We start from the raw sequence: 23,585 nt of genomic DNA on the forward strand, positions 1-23,585 counted from the left end.
GCTAAAGGAAGTATCCTGCCTAATGAACAGGACTGTGGTCTGATGCAATGCAGGACTACACTGCCTTCTCATGGGTGATGGCTTATACATTTTAAGTTGCGGTTTCAGGGGTTAAGTATGGGGCTGATGAAGAACTTTGCTTCCATTTGGGTCTGATTAGAAGTTTTGCAACCTCCCAGAAAGAAGCATAGACTTGTATGCCATTGACAACAGGAACAAGTCCATGGGTTTCTGAGTTTGCAGTGTGATTCAAGCAACAAAAATAGGTACTTTTGGGAAAGGTGCATTAAAAATGGGTATATTTAAAGAGTGCATAAAAACATGCTTTAGTTCATGGGGAAAAGTTCCTTAGAAAATGCAAACAGAAGATTTCAAGAAATGCACACTAAAATGTGCACAGATTTCCATGCTGGTGAGTAAGGGGTGGGATAAGGCCTGGGGAACCCATGATGGACAAAGGTCAGAATGAGATTTAGGCAGAAACTGGAGAGCTTTCATCAAGCTTGGGTTTCACACATCTCTAGTTAAGTGACCAGTTCAGTCCTGAAAATGATAAATCCTCCAACAAGACCCCTGCAACACACACACACATACATACAATCTGTCTCAGGTGTTAGTTCGACAAGGGGTTTAGCAACATGCTTAGTTGTAGGCTGTATGTGCTTTCTAACAGACCTGCAAAAATAAGCAGAAACAGTGGTTTGTTACACAAGGGCAGACAGCTTTGCTACTCCTCCAGGGGCATGAAAAGGACCATGCTGCAGAAGTCTGCAGTTTGCTCAGAAGGAGACCCACTGTGCATAGGATGGTCACTTTAGGGTTCCCATTTGGCTCCTGGCATTGTACTGGAGTGGGATCGGGGGAAGTCTGACCTGCGATGGTTTGTAGCAATGCCAGTTGGTGTAGTTTGTTACACCAAAGCACTTAAAAAGAATACTGTTAGGAGAGACCAAAGGGTCTTCTAATGCAGGGAAACAGAACCCACAGCCTGCTTCCAGGGTGGGCCTTTCAGCCATGAGGATGCTGCTCTCTCTTTCCCTTAATAGTGCCGTCAAAGGAAGGGGTGTCCTTTGCCAATGCTGATACCAGGGCTAGTAATGGACATTTTCCACCTATCTCCAGTCTCACTTGAAAGAAGGGACTTCTCTTGTCCCTGGTTTCTCCTGAGGGATTGGGAAAAGTTTCCCTTAGCTCTTGCTAGCTAGGAAAAACCAAAATTTTCCCTGCTCAGTGCTACCACCAAGAAGGGAAGCCATCCCATTGTGTCCCATTCCCTCTGGAGAGTATGGAGGTGAGTGGAGGATGAGCTGCCTGGGAAAGTCTCATCTTGAGAGCCAAAGGAATTGATTGACCTGCTGGTGCTAACTAAGGAAGCTTTATGCTGGAGCTTAGGGAACATCCTGGGAGAGATAAGGGTGTGGAGATGTGAATGAATGTGTCTATTCACCAATTCAATAATTAATTCACATTGCAACAACCCAGATTCAGGCTGGGCATCAGGAAAGGTTTCCTCACTGTCAGAGCAATACAACAGTGCAAACTGCTACCAGGAATGGTGGTGGGCTCTCCCACACTGGAGACACTCAGAAAAGGTGGGACAGTCATTTGAGTGGGATGGTGTAATGTGGTGTCCTGCAACAGCAGGGAGTTGGACTTGATGTCTTCCAACTCTACTATTCTATATGATTCTATGACCACATCTGCATGCACCCATGCCTGACAAACACACTGCAGGACCCTCAGGCTGAAAAAGATTATGAACTGCAGGTCTAGTGTTTAGCCCAGCATCCCCTTTCAGATAGATGCTTCTGAGCAGCCCAGGAACAATCTTCTCCCCAGGTTTCTCAGAAAGCATCTGCTTGAAATAGGATGCTTCCCTGGTTATTGTCTCCAGTGGCTGGTTGACGCAGCAATGTATGGGCTCAGCCATGGAGGTTCTCCTCAGTTAACACCAATAAACATCAGACCATAGCCTGATTGATCCTCTGGACTTGGAAACTCTCAGAGGCTGAAAGTGAGCATCTCCACTGCCAGACATCAGGATGATGCCTTTTCCCCGTGCAAGTAAGACCTGCAACAAAATTCTGTAGGTTGCTCCTACTCAAGGTTCCATGAAGCCAAGCATGTCTTCCCCGCAAAACTGTTGCTCCATCCCCCTGTTATTTTTGCTAACACTCCTCACATCACACACTTAGAGATCTGTGGTCACTAAACACTATTTGTTTCATTCAGTTGTTTTGAGCTGAGGAAGGGCGTCTGCTTTATTTTGGGGTTTTGTTGTATTTTGTTTCTCCTTCTGGAAGCTTTTGGGCTTTATGTCATTTTACTTACAGCATTTCTACACCTCTCCATATCTAGACCAATTCTAGAGCAAGGAACAGTGGCAAGCTAAAACAGATAAAAGGATAAAAATTAAGTATTAAAAGGAGGTTAACATTAGCAAGCAAAGCTTCCAGAACAAAGATATTCTGAGCAGGTGGCAGTACCTCTCTTTTGTTTCTCAGTAGCCCCTTTTGGCTCCATCCCTCTTGGCACTCCCCACCCAAGTTCATGATTAAAGGAACAATAACAGTGGTGAAAGGAGGTTGTGTGTGATGGCAAAGCACACCCTCCATCAGTTCCTTTTTATTACTGATTCCCAGACTTCTCCTTTGGCCCCACATTCATCATACATCTTGGCAGCTCATCAATAAAAGTGGGGAATGTCTCAAAACCTGTGGCTGCCAAGGGATGGGGGGAGTGCTGGCAAATGACAGGGCCCTTATCTTAATTACTGGCTTATTTGCATTTAAATGAAGGCTATTCTATAATTACCAGCAAATGTTTTGTGTTGGAGCTGAAATACTTCTCCATGGGCTGTCAGTTCCTTTCCATTTCCATTTTCTTTCCCCCATTCTTCTGCTTTGTAATCAGCTGACACACGCTGAGAGAAGCGTTTCCAGAGCTTTTCCTTCCTTCATCACAGACAGAGGTTGGTTAATAAGCTTCACATTCAGATGGAAGGCTCCGCCATTCCCCTTAGCCTTTCTTATGGGCAGAAAGAGAGATGCTAGCGTGATGGAGAGCCATGGAACCACTCCTGCTATGGATGCTCAACTTTGCATGCTCAAACGGCTGACAGAATTTGGATGCTCAGCCCATTGCTGGCTGGACTGAAGCCTATACTCACTCAATTTGGGGGATGGCTCAGTTCAGCCCATGTCAAAACGGCCAAGTAAATCTAGCTGGCCAACAGCATCGGATAGAACACAGAAGGCAGATTCACTCTGGCCGGGAAACTGGCAGCAATCCAGGAACCAGAGTGTGGCGTTGATGTTCGTGTCAACATTAGCATAACTACATTTCAGCCAGCACAGATGCTGAAAGTCCCTGATCTAAGGACACATGAAGAAAGCATCGCTTTGTCTAAATTCCACAAAAGCACTGCAAATTTGCCCAATGACTTTGGGAAGGCCCATTCTGAGCACTCATCTGTGGAAACAGGATATTGAAATGGGATAGCTGCTTAACTTCTCATGAGATCCAAGGAGAACACCCAATTGAACAGGCATGAAAAGTTACACCTGTTTCCCAGATGCCAGTGAGGACCTTCTGCTTTGATAGTGACTGTTTCCAACTGCTGGTAGACTGAACCTACAGTGCAATGTTACCAGTGTACAGTGCACAACCACAATGCACACAAACTAGGCTAATGTATGCATGGACCAGAAATCAAATATATAAACATGGACATATTGGAATAAATAGTATATCAGCAGCAAAGCCGTAGAACGACATGAAACCTATATCAACATCTGTAACAATCATTCCACAAATGCTATTGTGCTCCCATTTCACATTTTGATTTGGGAGTTCCTTGAAATCATCCTTAAATCTGTTCCTCCTTAACTACATCCTTACCAAAGCAGAATATTATCAACAAGACTGGGAAAATTCATGCAGGATGATCAGGCTACATGTTTGCCCATCTCAAGTTTGCCACCCTGCTTCTTTCAAACTAGAATCCAATGCTAATTTTGTGGTTCCTCTTCAGGCAAAGAATCCAGAAAATCTTGAGGAGGGTCACACTGTTTCTATGCTAGCAAAAATTGCAGGGACAAACCTAGTTTTATGTTCTCCACAGCAAAGGCTGGCAAAACACTGGTGTACCTCTGGGCTGGTGCAGATCTTACATTAAATCCTTATCTAACAATCATGACCTTGTCCATTTTTACTCTACAGAAATCATAGGGTACTAATCTGGATTGGGACCTGACCAGGAGGTGAAGAAATGTGAAAGGTCTGCATCAGATTAAAAATGAAAGCAAAAGACATGACTGGGGGACATGGGTTTAAAGTCATATCTTTGTTGGCCCCGAAATCAATCGAAAGGAATTCTCAGATTGGAAGCAGCCCGGGTGCCACTAGGCAAGTGTTTGCCTCAGCCTAATCTAGACTTCCCAGACTGTCACTGCAGTAAAAAAGATAGTGCCATCATGAATGCTGCTCATTCTTGTTCTTTTGTAGCCTGCAGGTGGTTCCTTGCCTCAATGAGTGCTCCTCCTTTTTCATCACTGCTGTCCCTTCCTTGCTTGGCAGACAGTGAAGCCAAAGGAAGCTGCCCGGGGCATCTGATGCTCCACATTCTCATCACCCCTGTGGCCTGGGCTAGAGCAAGAGGCAGGGGAACAGGGAGGTAAAGAGTCTCCTGGGACTCCTGTCAGCTGACTTCTGCTGGGGGTGCTCTTGGCCGATGCCCATCCGTGACTCCATATCGGTCTAACTCTGCAGCCATTTGAAAGGTGAAACAGTTCTCAGATACAGTTGAGACCTATGGGTGGCACTGGGCGAGTGACTAGCTCATTCTGATTTCCCCCTTCCAGGCCATCGCGGGGTGAAACTAGCAGGGTTGCCAGGTAGCGTGTCCACCCGGATGTGCTGCATGCCATTGACAGCCTTATCTTCTCTCCCTTGGGTATAGAACGCTGGCACACCATAGCATTGCTTGTTCTGCTGGGGACGGGCCTGCCCTCATCATTCGCGAGCCAAAACACTGACATCACCAGCTGAGGAGCCTGAGGACTGGCCCTGCATGGTTATCAGGGATGCTTCATTTAATAACTGCCTGGGATGCAGCCCCAGGCCTGAGGATCAGTGTCTTAATTAAGTAATAACATTCCCCCAGTGGAATGTGGCCTTGGCGAGCCCCAGAGCTGAAATGCGGCTGACCCAGCATTAAGCATAGTGTGCTAATGGAGCAATACGAAGGTGATGTTTGTGAGAAGCAGGGCTGGCTCCGGGCAATGTTATTGAAATGAGAAAAGGCGTTGTGCAATCAAAATGAGATTAATGCTCTGTCCCTCACCGGGCGGCGTTCAGAATGGTCCCTGGATACTCAATATGGTGCAAACCCAAGAGCCTACACTTGGCTCCCTGACTAATTACCGCTAATTGAGGAGAGAACACGGAAAGAGGCAGGTCAGCAGGAAACGCTGGCGGAGCGCCAATCCTCTTCCCTTGGAACGGCTGTGTTTGACGATGTTGCAGTATTTAAGCACTTTAATTAATGCCATAAAGAGGGGGCGGGGGGAGGGAGCAAAGACCTACTTTCCTGTCCCCTCCTGTTCCATCATCTGCTCTTTTGAGCCACAAAAAGTCTGCATCTCAAACTCAGGCTGCCGAGAGCTAGAGTGGCCAGATGCGAAGGAAGGTTTGGGTGGTTCTCCTGAAGAAGCTGTACCTGGGAAAATTCTCTCTTTAAGCCAACTTTAAAAGTGGGCCAGAATGACCCTCCTTTCCATCACCTTAGGAACAGCTCCATGCTTTGCACCGTATTTTCTGGGGGACCCCACGTGCATGGCATCTCGGAGCTGTGCCCACAACAGACAAGGACAGGATCAAGGGGAGACACTGTCTGACAGGTGATGAGAGTCTAGGGATGTGTGAGGAATCTGTTTGGAGGTGGGAATCTGACAAAATCCCCGGGTTCAGCTGCATGGACTCTGGTCCACTTTGCAGTAGTCCTAAGCCCAAGTCTCTGTCAAGCACAGCCAGCCAGTGTGGTGCAGTGGTTAAGAGCGCGGGACCGGGACTCAGGCGATCTGGGTTCTAGTCCCCACTTGACTGTGGAGCCAACTGGGTGACTTTGGGCCCGCCACAGACCCCCGGCCCGGCCTACCTCACACGGTTGTTTTTGTGGGGATAAAACAGAGCGCAGGAAGAGGTGCAAACTCCCTGAGCTCTTCAAAAGAAAATTCGTGGGAGAGAAATCCAACAAATAAATACATCAATAAATAGGCATTCACAGGGGACTTGCTAGGAATCCAGCCCCACAGACAGCAGAAGTGGTGGACTCCTCCATCCTCAGCCTTTGTGCCTCGTGGCACCTTGAACAGGAGAAGGCTGGTTGTGTGAGGCGCTCCAGGGATGGGCCCCCATGTGACTGCTGACTGCGTGTGACTCCCTCTTCCACATCACATTCAGCCGCCCTTGGGCTTAGCTATTATCAGCAGATGCTTTAATAGAAAATTGCCTTTGGCTGCAGCAGCCACCACTAGCAGGCAGCTTCTCCAGAATGGAGTCCACCCTCGCTCAGGCTGAAGGTGTTCCAGCAGCCCTGGTCTGAGCAAAGATGCTGCCTCCAAGGGCTGCCCCATTGCACATGCAAGTGGTAGTCTAGTACACACACACAGCCATGTTTAGGGTTGTGTGGCAATTTCTGGAGTCTGAGGGGGAGTCAGTGGGCCTCTCAGCTTCACATGCCTGCTCTTGGGCCCTTTTTGGTCCATTTGGAAGCAATTATTTTTACACACACCCCTTTGGTGGTGCCATCAGGGCAGAACTTTGGGTCAGACTCCCAGGATCCCATTCAGTAAAGTGAGTGGGAGGACCCCAAGATGCAGACAGCTTGGCTTACACATTTTGAGTAACCAATACACAGTATCTGCTAAAGAGCTCCTCGCTGCTGCAGCCCCTTAAAACCAGAATCTAAAATTACCTAAATGTGCCACGGCCAATGTCCTTGCTAGCTATTTATTTATTTCCCACTTTTTCCCAGTGATGTCAAAGTAGTTTATACCATTCTCCTCCTGTTGCTCTCAGCCTTATCCCCACAACAACAAATGCTGTGAGGTAGGTTGAGCTGAGAGTCTGTGGCTGTCCCAGTGTCACCCAGTTGGCACCATGGCTGAGCAGGGACTAGAACCCAGATCGCCTGAGTCCTAGACCCATGCTCTTAACCACTACACCACACTGGCTGTGACATTTCTTGCACCTCTGCATGTCTGCTTCCTTGCTAGCTGCCTCCAGCTTAGTCCAGATGGGCTGCTCAGACCCTTATCAGGTGCATTGTCAAGGAAGGCATAGGCAGTCATGGTGAAAAATATCCGTCAGTGGCGGTTGGCTTCCCCTTGCTATTCTTTCGTTACAATGGCGGACTGCATGAGAGTGTTCCCCTCCTGGAGGGCTGCTCTCCATTGATAAAGACCAACAGTGGAGCCCAAAAGACCAGGCTAACACCTTCCATGACTTAAATATATGCACCTCTAGACCATTTTTCTGGGCTTCCTTGGCAGGTGCTCAGTGGCTCCTAGGCAGATGAGTCAACATGGAAAGAGATCCCTGGTGTTAGAAAGTTTGAAACCCACGGTGGTAGCAGAATAATACACCAAAATATGAACCCATTCCCAAGCCAGAGCTGATGGATTCAGTGCTGATGCCAAGTTCTCTGAAGTGCCGGAGCGCGACAACAAACAAACCCACTCATTGTAAATAAATCAACCACATTTCCTCCAGGGCCAGGGGAGGTGGGAAGGGAAAGCTTAACAGCAGTTTAGAGGCTGAGAGGAGAATTCCAATGAAGTTTTGAAAAACTCTTTTGACATTTGAGAAAAGAAATCATTGAGCATCTAAAGTGAGGGGGAGAGCACAAACCTCATGAGTTGAATGTCACATTTCAGTCTAGAAAGATAGCAGCTGTTTTATCTCTGGGAACAGGTGGCTTTAAGCAGCAAAGGAGATACTGTGGATTCAATTCTCATACCATTTACACCATCCTGATGCCTTATTAAAATGCCCCCCAATTCAGAAGAGTTAATCTGAATTTACTCCATGCAGTGAGTGTAGTGGGGAATCCAGTGTGCATACGCAATGAGACAATAAAAGGCTTCTGAGTGAGGAAAACCTGGGTCCAATTTGAATGTTATTTATTAATTTACTGCATTTCATGTATAGGTTCATTTATGTTGGTATTTATTTACTGCATTGCTGTACTGTCAGATAGCTAAAGTTGGAAATTCACCACTGAAGGTGAAAACTATAACATTCACAAACAATACATAATGTAAAATCTCTTTTCGATAAAAACAACCACAGAATAAAACCGAACAAAAGAGGATTCCCTTCCAGGGAAATGTTATACTGTCATTTAAAACAAAACCTCTCTCTTGCCATTCTAAAACCACAGTGGCCCAACACCAGTTGGCACATTTCCAAACTCTCCCCATCACACATGCTGTGAGCTGTGCACAATCCTCCATGGCCTCCTCTGGTGAAATTTCACAGATACGAAAAGCAAGCATGCACAAATGCATCCTGACAGCCCATTTAGAGTTGTAAAGAACACAGAGATTTCATAACACTGGGACCCAAAGCTACTCAATGAAAATGACAGGTGAGGACCCCTACTAGCATCCTTCATTTAGTATTTATGTTAGAATGACATTTGTATCTTGTCTTTCTCTCTTGCAAGGCATCCATGGTGGTGTATAAGGTCCTCCTCATCTCCATTTTATCCTCACAACAATCCTGTGAAGGAAGTTAAGCTGAGAGCCAGTGATTGATGAATATTCCCAACTGACCAAGCCCTGGTCCCACAATCTAACCACTACACCACATTGGCTCTACTGCCCCTTGTCTCCAAAAGAACAGAGTCTCCAGAGAGCATGCTCAGGGAGCGAACGTGGCAACAGAAAGGTGTTATGAGATTTCCACCACCCCAGGAACAGTTCTTCAGAAAGACTTCAGCAGCCAGCTCCCCTGCACCCAGATGAGACTGCATTGCCATCCTCAGATTATGAAGTCTTGAGGCATTTAGCACACAAGAGCCACTTCCACATCATCACAACCTGGAATTGTTCAGACAAACAGGCCAGACCCTTCAAGAGACAAAGCCTCGATCAATATGGAGGTAGAGCCAATCCACCTAAATGTGCCCAAACTCTCATTGGAGGCTCAGTCTTGCTCTCTCTTTGGTCTAATAGCATTCAGACAACTCTGTCGGGCTTCCAGCCTCAGTGCTACTTGGAGCTTTCCATGGTGCTGATCTATTTCTGTCTGGCTTCCTTGAGATCCTGAACACCTCTGTTCAGGATCAGACCAGAGCAGAACCCTGTGACCCAGGCTACATTCCAGGATGTTAGCAGAAGTCATGGTCTGACATGTTATAGTCACTGAGTTAGGACTGTCATAAGGGTGTACTTATTCATATGATACTTGACTGGCCTTTGGAACTCACTGTCACAAATTATGGTGATTCCCCAAAGCTTAGGGGGCTTTGAAGACTTAGAGAGTTTTGATTTCTCCACATTTGTGGAGGAAGATGCTCTATCCACAATTTTTTGTTAGTATAACAAAATGCAACTTTTGTATTTCGATGTTGGAATGATAGAGCTTTGTGAATCAGCAAAATTTGAGTTTGCCAAAGTTCTCTGAATTCCATCTCAAACTTCTTTGAGACTGTATCAGATTCTGAGTGGTTCCCCCCCACATGACTCTGTGCATCTTTTCAGTTTGCAAATCTTGGAAATATACACATAGTTCTTCCATTAAGTCCATTCAGAGATCACAGGATTGCTCTGACTTTCAGCTATGAATTTTCTGCACTAGAACTTTGCACAAATGGCCTATTGAAATTCTCCATCCTAATTCAGGGGAGAGAAACCAAGGTAGACCTTATCACTGATTTTCTTCCGGGGCAGGGGGAAAAATTCTCCACCAGATTTTAGAGGTAGGGCTCACCATTACTAGTGCCAGTATCAACAGCTCCTATCTTCTTCCTGCAGTTATGGGGGAACAGGGAGCTTGCACAGACTCCACAAGGGGAAACAGCAGCAAGAGGGTCAGCAGCCTCACCAGCTTTTTGCATTCTCCACAGTGCCCTATTCGTAGCTTCAGTCTGGGGCATCACATGTGCAGGTCTAGGTCAGCCTCCAAGATCATTGAGAGGAATATTCATAGATTTGTTTGCAGTGATAGAGCTGAAAAAAGCAAGATCTTAAACAAAACATTTTCTGAGAAAGATCAAAACTGTTCTAGAGGTAGCCGCTCACCGATGTTTTGGACAGGGGACAAAGATGACCGGAATTTATCTGGGGACCATCTGCATGCAAAGTGGAGGCTCTGTCACTGTTTTACACCTTGCTTGTGAACTACCTTCAGATTGAAGGAAGATGCTTCCTGCCTGGTTTCAACTGGAAACAGAAAATTGACTAGAATTAGATGGCCCTTCATTTGCTCCAGGAAGGCTCTTCTCACATGCTTGCTCTCTGCATTCATACATCGACCAGTTTCTCTGTTGGAAGACATTGTTATGATTATTAATGTTTATTTCGTTTTCTTTTTATTTTATTATTACATTTGTATCCCTCTTTTTTCTCTTTTACAAGAACCCCATGGCAGCTTGAATGGTCCTCCTGCTCTTCATTTCTCCTCACCACAGCCCTGTGAAGTTGGTTTGGCTAAACCAGCAACTGTGCCAAAGTTACTCAGTGGGGTTGTGGCCAAGTGGGGACTAGAACCCAGATCTCCTGAATCCCAGTCCAGCACTTTAACCACCATGCCACACTGGCTTTCCACTGTTAAGTTTTGCCACATGGACAAATGGCAAGAGCTCATTAAGCACATAGCCATACAAACACCACTTTAAGTATTTAGATTCAACATTTGTCCGTTATTGTATTGCATTATCATTCCCCATTATCTCAACTGCTCTATGTAAACTGCTGTTGGAAGCCAATGTAATTAAAGAGCCAGCAATGCTATAATGATGATGATTTCTATATATAAAGGTCTTCTTTGTCCTTCTGAATCCACTTCAAATGAGCAATTTCTTTTGACTGTCATAAAGACTGACCTGGCTTGAATTCCGAGGCCTTCCTTCTTCTTGGATCCTATTTGTAATTGCAAAACTATTACTATAATGATGACTGGGCACTGGAGATTTTTTAATGTAATGTAGAAACATGAAGATTTGTAATTAAAATGACCAAGAGGATTCAAATCCACCAGATGACTTTTCTTGAGGATTTCAAATTCCTTTTTCTCTCTCACATGCATGGAGATGGCTCCCTGGCTGAAGCATGCGAGCAAATTTCTTTCATTTAAATGAACAACCAGCTTAATGTAAATATTAGCTGATGTGTTTGCTGAATTAGTATTTGAGAGTATTAGCAAATAATTCACCCACTGACATTGACTGACTTGTGTAGCCATCCTACATGGCAGTTCTGAGGTGCAAAGAGGATGGCAGTGGTGGCTAAGGCCACTCCCATTGGCAGTGGGTCCACATTAGGCAACTTCTGACCGAGGTTGAGGTCCACTGGCCCTGCCTGTGGGAACTTCTGCTATGCCATCTGCCCTGGGCTTCCAGTATGGATACCTATGAACCGCCATTTTTAATGCCCTACAATGCTTTGGAATGAGGGCGCCTGAGATATTGTATTGCCTGAGGGCAATGACAAGATGGCTTCCCTGCCCAGTCCATTTCCATAGCTGAGAGGACTGACAGTTGATGTTTCCTTCAACACTGATGGTGGGATGGACTTCTCCACCTTAGCTAGCTTAGGGGCTGCAGAGCAGAACACATTTCGCCCTCCTCCAGCACCTTGCTGCTGTCACCCAACTCACTTTGCCAGATGGAAGGAACAGCCAGTTTGGGAGCACTAACAGACCACTGCTCTGGAACTTCACAGGAAATTACAATGGAAACCATGTAGCCACTATTCAGTGGACTGGTCACCTGACCCCAGTTGGAGGAGTGCCTTGATGGCATAAACCTTTGGGGAAACAGAGCACCAGGAGTTCCCATTGGTGGGAGGCAGCCACTATCTGAATAGCACCCTCAAGCCTGGAGGTAGCACTCACTCTGACCAATGGGGTATGAAGAATCTAAGGTCCTTGAATGCACTTGCCAGAAGCTGAAGCCAAGCAAATACAAAGGCTGCCCTTTCAGTTGGGCTAGGACAGAAAACCAAGCTCAGGGCCAGGACCAAGGGCAGAAGAAGCCATTCTCGGGCAGCTGCTGAATCTCTGGCACCCCATTAGGATTCACTGTGAACCTCTTCCCTGCTGCTCCTCAGCATGGTTTCTATGCCCACGTCCTTGGACATGACAGCAGCCACTCCCACCTCTTTATTCACCTGCTCACATTTCTCTCTCTGACCACTGTTGCTTCTTTGCTTCCTGCCAGGAAAATAGAAGTGAGTTAGACCCTTGGTCCATCTCACCCTGTATTATTGACTGGCACACAGGGGTCTTCCTACCCTCCTCGGATTGCCCTGTCTGGTCTGAGGGACCTTCCCCGTGCAAAGCAGGTGATTTGCCACTGAGCTATGGTCCTCTCCTCGCTTGCAAGCTCCCTGGAGGACTGGAAAGGAGAAGGTGCTCCCTCTACCACACATAACAGCTCTCAAAAGAGAAGGGTTCGTGAGAGCATTGTGTCCCTTGGACATAATTAAGGTTGTGTGGGTCACTTTTGCACACTACATTGAGTTTCGCCCTTTAGATAACAGGCTCGTGAAAATCACTTCATGAGACATGGGATTGCCAAAAACATACATGTGGATGTGATCTTGCTGTAACCACCATGGCAGACTGCTGCTTTTCCTTCTGCCCCCATTCTGCCATCAGGACTCCACATGAGCACACCCTGGCATTCTTTGGCTTGTGAGAGCACCTTGAGTTCCTCAGCCTGGATAGCTACAAAGAAGTAGCACCATCCCTTCAGAGAGATCCTGGATCCTTGAATTGTTGCCAACAAGGTTCCTGTATAGCTCCTTTGCTTGGTCTCTGGATCTGTTCATGGAGGGAAAAAGAAGAGGTGCAAAGCAGCTGTGATCAAACATTCAAGGTTGTCCTGTAGCTGAAGATCAGTCCCAGAGGCCTCAGAGCTACCTGCTGCAAGTGATGCCTTTAGAATACGACGAAAGGCTAAATTATGGAGTCCGATGAATGCTCCCAAGCAGGCCTCTTGAGAGGATGAGCCCATCTTCCCATGACTTAGTGGATCTCAAGTTGGCAGCTTCTCATTGTGACACCCTAGAGGCAGAGATAAGATGCCACAGCAGGGACACAAGCCCACTAGAAAGTCCTCACACCAAAGCAGCTGGGAATACACATTTCCTTTTGCTTGCATGCCCGACTTTCAGGCTGGAGAAGGCATTTCGTGTTAGGACCTTGTTGTGACCTTTCCCAATCTCAAATTTTATTCAGCTATTTGGAAGGCTCCTATCTGAGAACTATTTAAAATGGCTTAGCAGCCCCAAATATTAGTGTAAATGTGAAGCTCTAAGCCTAATGAGGTGAGGGAACCCCCAAGACAGCGTTAAGATGTTTTACCATGTAAATATTGACCATCACTTTGCAGACTGGCCTTCCTTACTTATTTTTAAATTGCATCATGTTTTAATGGTATGCCAAGTGTATTCCACATTTAACTGTCTCGGGGGGCTGTTGACGGGCAGAAAGGTGGGACTGGAATATCTTAAATAAATAAAAGGCGGGATGAAGAAGATGGGGTGTGAGTGAAGGCACATTTACTATTCTGCACACATTTCCTGGTATATGAGCCACAAAAGCCAACTACTGCACAGACTGCAGCCTACCATCTCTGGCTCTGCATACCCTTCTTTGGGAGGACTCGATTTTGGGAGCAAAGCTGCCATAAAGCCAGAGTGAGAGCATTTGTTCATCTACTCCCCTGCCCCCCACTTGCCCCCCTCCCCTCCTGCCCATCTGAACCCCATCCTTTTTTCTTTTTTTTCTTTTGCCTCCCAAGCCAAAGCAAGCCCTGCTTGGTAAGAACACTGCTGCATATTCAGAATTCCTCTAAAACGTGATTTACAGCAGTGAGCCTATTGGTAAATGGCTAGCTTTATTTTCAGTATGATGGTTTCATATTTGCTTTTAGTGTTTGCAGTAAAACCCTTTATTCTTTCCATTTTGCAAGAGCCAAGCCTGCCGCCTGCGTGGTCCCTGGTCTCCCTTCATTTGTCATTACCCATTTACTTTGCTCCAGTCATCCCCCTCCTGCACTCCCTGCAGTCTGTCGCTTCACGGTCGTTGTCAGATCCCCCTTTGTGTCATTGCTACAAAAGTAAAAATTGGATCATATTTAACCTGATATCAAATGCAAATTATTGATGTCTTTTTGAAGGGCATTCAAGAACTTGCCATAGAGCTGGGAGGAGGCCAAGTGATGCCATGCTATTCTAGGCCAGGGATGGAGACTTCCCTGAATGGCTGAATCCAGGGACTGCCATCCCTGACACATTGAAGTTTCTTTTGGCACCTTGCCCAATGCCTGCGGGCTGCCCCCGTTCCTATGTAACCTAAGCTAAGAGAGGAATATGTCTGGATTTGATGCATAGAGTAAGTTGACAGGGCTTGTGAAATAAATATGCAGCAGAAGAGAGAACAGTATGCAGATTTTCCAGCCAACATGCCTGGCCTTCCCTGCGCAGGACATAAATTGTGTGCTTAAATTTGCTTTTAAGGGTACCTTGCTAGGGCTTTTCACATGACACATGGAACATAGATTCCAACTGCATGTACACTTGTTCAGATGGTTGTGAGGATCCAGCCCTCTTCAAACATTCAAAAGCCATAAATAGAGAGGGAAGGCAGGAAGACATGTGCTGACCCTAGTCTCTCCCTCTAGGGTGACCACTTATAAGTCTCCAAATAATTCCCCATACTTCCCCCCCAAAAGCGAAAAAAGCTGTTATTTGTGCAGATGCAAATTTAGAAATCATTCTTATAAATTAAATAGGAACATAGTACATCTCGTCACAGGGATGTTGGGCAAATCCACAACAGATTCAACTGAGTCTGAATTTCTATGGATCTGACTTATAGTTTCCACAGTGGACTGGCTTTTTCTGAATCACGTGAACTTGGAGGCCAGCTGTTCACTACTGGAGAGCACTGTGCACATGTGTACATTTGCAAATAGAGGAAATTCTCCTACCAAAAAATCTGATTCCATCAATGGACAGATGACAGAATGACGGTCACCTGAAATGGTGTGACACAGATGGAATGGATCCAACAAAGTCTATACATACCTTAGCAAAGACAACCATGAGCAGCTGACCCTTAAGCCTACTTCTTCCTGCTACCCAGATGCTAACGCTACTTTTTCTGTCAACCAGCATGTAACAGGATAACTTGTCAAACAGAGGACATCTGCAATTATAGGACTGTCCTCTGGACATGTGGCCACTCCACAAGAAAACCAGCCCTTCCTATCCTGGTGGGGAAGGTCTGAAAGCAGGCTGAAACCAGCTTTGACTGATCATGGTGACTATGTGGAGCTGACAGCCTCCACACAGTCAGAAACCGACTTTGCATGGCGAGTCAAACTCCTGCCCAGCTTCACCATAGACAACCTGACTGATATACTTATCAGACATCCTTCAACCAGTACGGCTGCTGGTGTTGCTTGAACCTTCAGACCCCAGAAACTTCAGTGGTACTGTCTGGGGTCATACCCGACTGCACTGGTAATCTTTGAAAGGAAGCTAAGCAGCCACCTTGTCAGGCCTAGACCAAGACATCTTGCCACCTGTGATGGCGAACAAGATGCCCCCTTCCTATTTCAGGCACAACTTTCTGGATGGGCCATTGAATTACACACACGGGCCTTCATTACATCTGAAGTCAGCAGCTGAGCTGAAGAGTCACACAGCTCTCTCTCCTAATACCTTGATGCCACCTGAAGCTATTGCTTCACTTGGTCTAATAGCAGATACAGCCCAGCACTGTGTCATACTTCCCGCAATGAAAGCTTAGCATCCAATAGAAAGTGGTGATGTCCCAGCCAAGAAGGGAAACGTTTTGGTTACAGGGATGGCTGCTGGAATCTTAGGGTCGGATGCACTTCTGGCATGATGTCAAAAAAGCCCAGTGAAGCTGGGAATTGACCCTTGGGTAGACCAAATCCTACCTCAGGGTACCAACTATGGGCAAACCAATCACACTCTTGCGTGATCACAGGCAGGGTCAGGCCATGCAATGGAGCATGGGTTGCAATCTGTCTTTGTGGCTAAGACATCTTCATGGGCAGCCTGCATCATTGGCCCTTTCTCTACTTCCTCTTGCTCATAATGACAGCCATTCCCCTAATTGTGGTGTAATTTGCAGTGGCTATTTTGGAAGACAGCTGGTCCCTCCAAAGCTCTCTGGTGGCCTCTTTACTTCTTGAAATATGATTTCTTCAAGGGTAGGAAGAAACCTCACTTCTTTGAACAGTCAGTCCTGCGGCTTAGAAGCGGGGCTGCCCATTTGTTGCTACTGTTCAGTCAGCAAGCAGCAACAAACCATCAGAATCTGGAAAAGCCCCAACTCCCCATGGCTTGGCTTTGGCAGCTGGTCCCCTCAAAACTGATGGAAAGTCGGACTGACTCAGCACACACCAGAGTGCATTTCTGAAGCTTGGGCACCATACCCAGCATCTGTTCTCCAAGCTGCCACTGTAAGCAAGAGCTGGGATGCTGCCATGCAAATGGAGAGTGACACGAGCCTCCGTGGGAAAGCCACCTGCCCGATCGGAGGAGGCACCTTGGAAATACAATCCGAAAGAGAGCAGCTGACAAGGCTGTGCATCTGTGCATGCAGGGAGCAGGGGGTGCTTCTGCTTCCAGAGGAACCATAATGCACACATCTGGGCCTTTTGATAGAAGGCCTTTGTCACCTAGTTCTAACTGATGTGGTGAACCCCTGTCTAGGCAACACGAGGCTATAAATGGAGCGGCCCCTTGTCAGGTACCAAAAAGAGGACATGCATCATCAAAAAAGAGGACAAAAGAACACATCTTTCAGCATAAGATGTACAAATGTTAGTTTATATGCATTAGTGCAAACTTAGAAATAATTATTACACTATAGAGTGAAGTCCACTACACCTAGGTCTTCTGTGGAAGACTGTGAGCAGATACCTGTGTGCCTTGCTCAGTTTGCTGCTCGAGTGCTGCCTACAGGCGACGTCAAGGCTCTTTAGCTCCTCCTGCAGATGGTCCTTTATCCTTAGATCTGAGTTTGAGTGAACAGTCCTTTAAGTGTGCTCTGTAAACATGACATGTGACCACCACAGCTGTTGGTGGAGGCTTCCATCCATGATCGTCAGCAAATTTTGAAATGAAGGTGCTCATTATGGAAGGTACCAGAGCCATGCTCACAAGGGGAATCCAAAATGTGGGCAGAAATGGTAATCTTTATCAGCAAGCCAGCTCCAGGAGTCCTGATCTGTGAAAAACAGGCCTTTTGTAAAGCTAATGGGTCTCAATTGCCCACTAGGTCAACCTCAAATTATTTTGCATCATACAAAGACTATGTTGTTACTGGAAAAACTCCCCCTTCTGTGAGGATTGCAGCTAAACTCAGATGCAAGAGGGAATCCTGGATGGGGTAGCAGAGGCACTAGTGTCCCTCAAAACTCTGGATTCATGACACCACTGCTAGTGGGCCTTCCATCCATGAACCCCGCACACCTAGAAAACCATGCCTCAACTGGGAATGGAGGGGTTTTTTTAACTATGGGTAGAACACCTGCTTTGTGTGTGGAAGATCCAAGCTTCATGTCTTGGCATCTCCAGGCTGAGCAAGAAACATCCCTGCCTGAAATCCTAGAGAGCTGCTCTGGACACAGTTGCTGATACCTGCCGAGATGGACCAGTGGCCTGACTCGGTGGACAGCAGCTTCCTGTGCCCCTAAAGTTGTATCCTCTCTTCCTACGCTAGAAATGAACAACAAAGGATGGCACATTCTGTGATCTCATTTTCCACCTAGGCCATCTGAAAGAACATTCCCAGAGCCATGCCTGGGAAAGAATAATAGAAAGAATAGATGTGATATTTGCTCTACAGTGAGTGATATACACCTAAGGCCAGCCTTACCCAGAAGCAGTTTTGAAAGAGAAAGCATAAAAAAGAAGGAGGTGGGGATTGTTGAAATAAACTAAACCAGTCGATGTTGTTTTGACTATGGCTGAAGTGAATCTACTCACAGGGTTCATGAACCTTTTTGAAACAACTCCTCTTAGGTAGTCATTTCAAAAAAGAAAAATTAATGTCTCTTTACTGTTCCCCACACCCCATTTTTTGCAGCAACCCTACAGAAAGGATCCATTGTCCCTGCTTGGAAATCCTCACCAAAGGCACCAAAGAGGTTGCTGGCCCTGTGCTTTGCTGCACCTTGTCTGAGCTACTTACCCTAACCTTAACCTGAATCTATTGCCTACCTGCCTATAGTGAGGTATACTCTGCATGCATTTGGAAAGCATCAGGAAACGCAGGGTACTGGGAGGGTGGGGCAGTTCCCATTTCCTGCTTCATGTGAGCTCATTCCAGGCTCTTGGACATGCACATGGACTGATTTTCCTAACCCTAACCAGAACCTGAAGCTGAACCCTAAACTGAACTAGGGCCCATACTCCCAATGCTTTCAGAAAACTTCATCAGAGGTAGCATACTTGGATGTTTCACTGGCAGCTCTCTTTCTGCCTCTTCTGAACTAGTTCCAGATCCTAAGGCATGCACAGGGACTGTTATTTTCCCAACCCAACCCTAACCTGAAGCCTAGCACTGACCCCTACAATGGCCCATGCTTCCTATTCTTTTAGAAAGTATCCACAAAGGCAATGCATCAGCGCCTCTCTTGCACAAGTTCCAGACCATTGGGCATGCAAGGAAAATGATCTTTCCTTACCCTAACCTGAACCTGAACCTTAATCCTAAATCTACACCTAACTCTAACCTAGCGCTTACTCCTAATCCTAACACTCAGGTATGTGACCTCATCTGTAGAGTTTCAGCAAAGGCAGCACATGGGGGCAGCAGAGAGAGAGGTGTTGACAGCTCACCTTTACACCTTTTGACCCTCAGATGTGCACATAAACTGATATTTTCCCAATCCTAACCTGAGGCTTAAGCATAACAACTGCCAAAGATCCCTATGCATTTGGAAAGCTTCAATAAAGGCCATGGCTTAGTCACATCCAACTGGCTATGGAGAGTTTTAATGTGATCTCATTTGCCAAATGATCCCTGATTGGTAGAGAATGTTGCGACTAATTCAAGGAAGGAAGCGGAAGTAGTGAATTAGGGTTAAAACATGTCATTAAAATGCCACAAGAAACCAAATGTAGGCATTATCAGATATCTCCTCAGTCTGATCCATGTTACATGATGCATCAGCCTAGCTAGAATTGTTGAAGCCCTGAATTGCATCATCAAGATAATAACAACAGCAATTAATCTTACATTTGAAATGTTCATTTCAATCTAACAGAATGCCTCCACATTCTATTCAAAATGTTAATATTTCCAAAGGTACCTTTTGATTAAATTGTCTATTCCAGTAGGTTATAAATCATTCCCAATTTTCATAATAGGTTCTTCTTATCTTATTTGGTCTTTCCCTTCCTTCAGGAAACCATCTTACCAAATAAATAAGCTTAAGCATATTATAGGATTCCCAGGAGGCAGCTTCCTCACTCCGCCAGCACTTTGGAATGATTGGATGAGCCAAGCCCCATTCCGCACTCAGTCTAAGTTAGTTATCTATCAGTTTATTACATTTACACCCCCACCATTCAGCCAAAAGTGTTCATTGATGTGGTTTACAATTAAAATCCATACCAAGGTACAATATCATTAGGGACATGTTTGGGAGGCAGCCCCTTCTGGTGATCCAGATTTTTCTCTCCAGAGAGAGGAGGCAGATGGAGTTCCAGATGGACCCAGGGGCTGGCTGCTGGTAGAGATGCCAACCTGCACAATTAGCTTTTTTATCAGGACTCTGAAGGTATTTGCCTGCATTAACCTGCCACACTCAGTGTAGGTGGAAGCTTGCGCATTACAGACTGAAATTGGGGCAGGGACTTGTGTGAGTTCACATACCCTGCCCTCCAGGGCCCTGATCCCACCTTCTCTCCTGCAATTGTCAATTGTTTCATAATTTCAGGGCTTTTGTGCTGTTTTTCCCTCCATTCTAGAAGCTTAAAATGCTCTCCTACAGCTTAAATACTGGCAGGAAGGGCATCGTGTTAAATTTTAAGGCTTTTTATTATTATTTGAGGCTTCATCAAGTTTTTCTTTGGCGCTAGTCATCACTGGAATAGATCCGTTTCCCCACCACCACCAAAAGTTTCTCAGATACTGAATGTGGTTCTTGGGATGGAAGAGGTTCACCATCCAGACCCTATATAGACCTTTCTACTGAATGAGTGTTCCGTTCTCTGTTCAGGCCCACCTGTGTGCTGAACTTGAGTTTCTCATTCTTTTGCTTTCCCTGATACCCTGGAAGGCAGAATTGGGCTACATTCAATGGGCATTGCCTATAAGAGGAAAGGTTTGGATATAATAGGTCTGGAATGTCTGTGTTAGCAGAAGGTTAGTTTAAGATGGCCTAGAAGGTCCTCTTCAAGTCTATGATTGGGTTCAGACAACACAATAACCCAGACCCAAAGGCTGAGAATCTGCTCAATGTCTACAACTGTGGGCTGTTCTTGAAATGTGCTCATTATATTGTCTGCAACCAGCTGAGAAAGCAAACCATGGAGAAGAGCCCACCATTCACAACTGAACAGCACACAATGTGTTTTCTTCCTGGGTTGCCTGCAGGTCAACTATAACATACTTTTCAAAAACAACAGCCACCTATGGTTCAATGACAACCCTCACTAGACCCACACTTAAACCCTTGAGTGAGGGCTATTGTCTTATCTGAACCTAGTTTATGATTTAATATAATTTTCCCCATGAGCCCAGAAAGATGGCTGTGCATTTAGATGCCCCAACTTCATTCTGGCTAAGGATTTCTTTTGTCAAACAAATCTCTCCAGAATCACTTCAATTCACTGGAATGAACGTGGAGTAGTGATGGTGATGGAAGTCTTCCATTGCTCTTCCTCTACATCATCCATTTCCCCACATCATCAAGATCTTAATGTAATTAGTGCATCCATTTTCAATTAGAAGCCCATAAAGCAGCTCATTTTCATCTGTTTGATGCATAGTAATACAGATTCTCGAGAGACAATGCAGCCACTTTGTGGAGCGGCTGTGAATGAAAAGAGAACATTAATTGAATATTCTGTTGAAACCACCTTCAATTAGTGCCTTGGTATTTTTGCACGGCACATTCATCATTGTGGCTATTCCAGTTCTGTGCACAGTATGTTTTGGGACTCCATAGTGTGCGCACATTCTATTCGTACGCGTCATTGCTCCGCATACAGCAAATTTATTTGCTAATGAGGCATTTGCCTTGTTCGAGGGCCTGCGATCTGCAAAGGTGGGCCACATCGCCACAATGGGAGGACAGGAAAGTAAGTGATGCACGGGAATCTTATCCTCTTTGTCAGACGCATTCTAGAAGGTAGCCAGCCAAGCCACCGTAGCTCATTGGCAAACTGTAGGCTCCAGGTTCCCTTGCCAGGACCTGCACTGAAAGTGGGGTGGCTTAATTTCTTCTAGCCTGAGAACCAAATTCCATTTAGGAAGGCCCTCAAGGGCTGCATTTCACTGGGGGATAGGGCCAAAGACTAAGCAGGAAGGGCCAAAATACCAAAATTACCAAGTTCTTACTGCCATAAATGAAGCCTTTGTGCCAGACCTGTGATAACTCCTGCCAGTCCAAGAGTAGAAGATACTACATGCAGGACAGGTGTGGGGATTATGTGGGACTCCAGATCCTGTTGGATTACAACTCCCATCAATCCTAGCCAACCTAGCCTATGGGGAGGGTGGTGGCTTTCCAGGCAAGCAAACTATAGAGGCAACATGTGACAGTCATCTCTGACCTGGTTGCATACTAAAAGTAATGCCATTCATGCAATTATCAACTACCTTGATGTTTTATTTGCCTTTACCTAGCAGGTATGCCTCTCCCTTTCCAGCTCAGGGGAATGGTAAGGGGTGTTAAACCCTTTGTTCCCACTGCAATCCTTATCCGGGGTAGGAGGCTTATCTGGGGAAGAAACAGGGCGAGCAGGTCAGAGGATAACAATGCTCCCACTCCTTCCACTGGGACCCCGACCACCCCTGCGCTTCTTGATCCTGCTATTTACTCTAGAAATAGGGTTCACAGCATGTATCCTCCTGGTGTTGCGGGACTGCAGCTCCCATCAGCCCTTGTCAACAGAGCCAATGTGGCGGGATTATGTAGATTCCAGTCCATGGTCATCTGGAAGGGCACAACTTACCCACCACAATCTAAAACACAACACAGGCAGCAAGAAAAATATGAGTCACACATATTCCTAATTGTGTGAATAGTGTTGTGTCTCATTTGCACCGTCAGGAGAAACACCTTACATTACAAGGCACATCCTCCATCTCTCTCTCTCTCCCCACCCCCCCTCTCTCTGTACATACATACTTATATACATACATACATTAAAAGCTCATCTGCTGAAAAATAAGTGAAGTTTTGATTGCAGGGCGCGCGCTCTCTCTCTCTCTTTCTTGCACACCCATTTTTACCCTGTTGTTATTTTCTCACCGGGGATTCCTAAGAGGTATCACAAACTAAAATAGTTTTTCTGCTCTTTAAATTCAGCAGACTGTCACCACTTCTCAAACACTCCTAGCCTGTCTCCCCAGCTTGCAAACCTGCCAACTCTAACAGCCCAGACTAACCACCTAACAAGCACCCATCTTGTTCTGAAAAGCCGCCTCCTCTCCTGCCAGTTCTTACATCTGCCTAGCTAACAAGCAAAGTTATGCAGTTACTATGCAGTTCTCAGTTACTTTTTCCCAGCTTTGTGTCTAATCCCTCTGGGAGAGAGGAACATGTTGATATCAATTAAGTAGAAGCCCCCAGAATCCTGAACACTGGCAGTGCTGACAAGGACTTATGGGAGCTGTAGCCCAAATCATATTGAGAACAACAGGTTGCCTACCCCGGATCAGTCCTTGGTTCGCAATGGCAATACTAGCCTCCTGTCTCCGTACAAGACAGAAGCAACTCCAAAATTTCAGGGTTCCCACAGTAGTGGCTCCTTTTCGTGAAGATCAAAATGATGAGTCTTCACAGGCAGGGGTTCCACAGCAGAACAACACAGTTCCTTGCTCTCACTCCCATTACAACCAAAGCAATCAGCAATCGTTCTAATTAGAAACTGCTGCTTTAACGTGAGCTTTTCTACAGAAGAGTTTGCCTGCATGAAATGAGAGGGTACAAAGGCTAGGGCAGGGAATCCGCCCTGCATGCTGAGATTTAGAAGGGAGTCAACACATGTGGAAAGTTAATGCAAGCCAATCCATTGAATTGAATGAGATAGCATCACAAGGTCTCAGTTAACCCATCCATGTAATGAGTTCAGGTA

Source organism: Varanus komodoensis, unplaced genomic scaffold (genome assembly GCF_004798865.1).
Source record: "Varanus komodoensis strain SLA01 unplaced genomic scaffold, ASM479886v1 scaffold35, whole genome shotgun sequence".
NCBI lineage: Eukaryota > Metazoa > Chordata > Lepidosauria > Squamata > Varanidae > Varanus > Varanus komodoensis.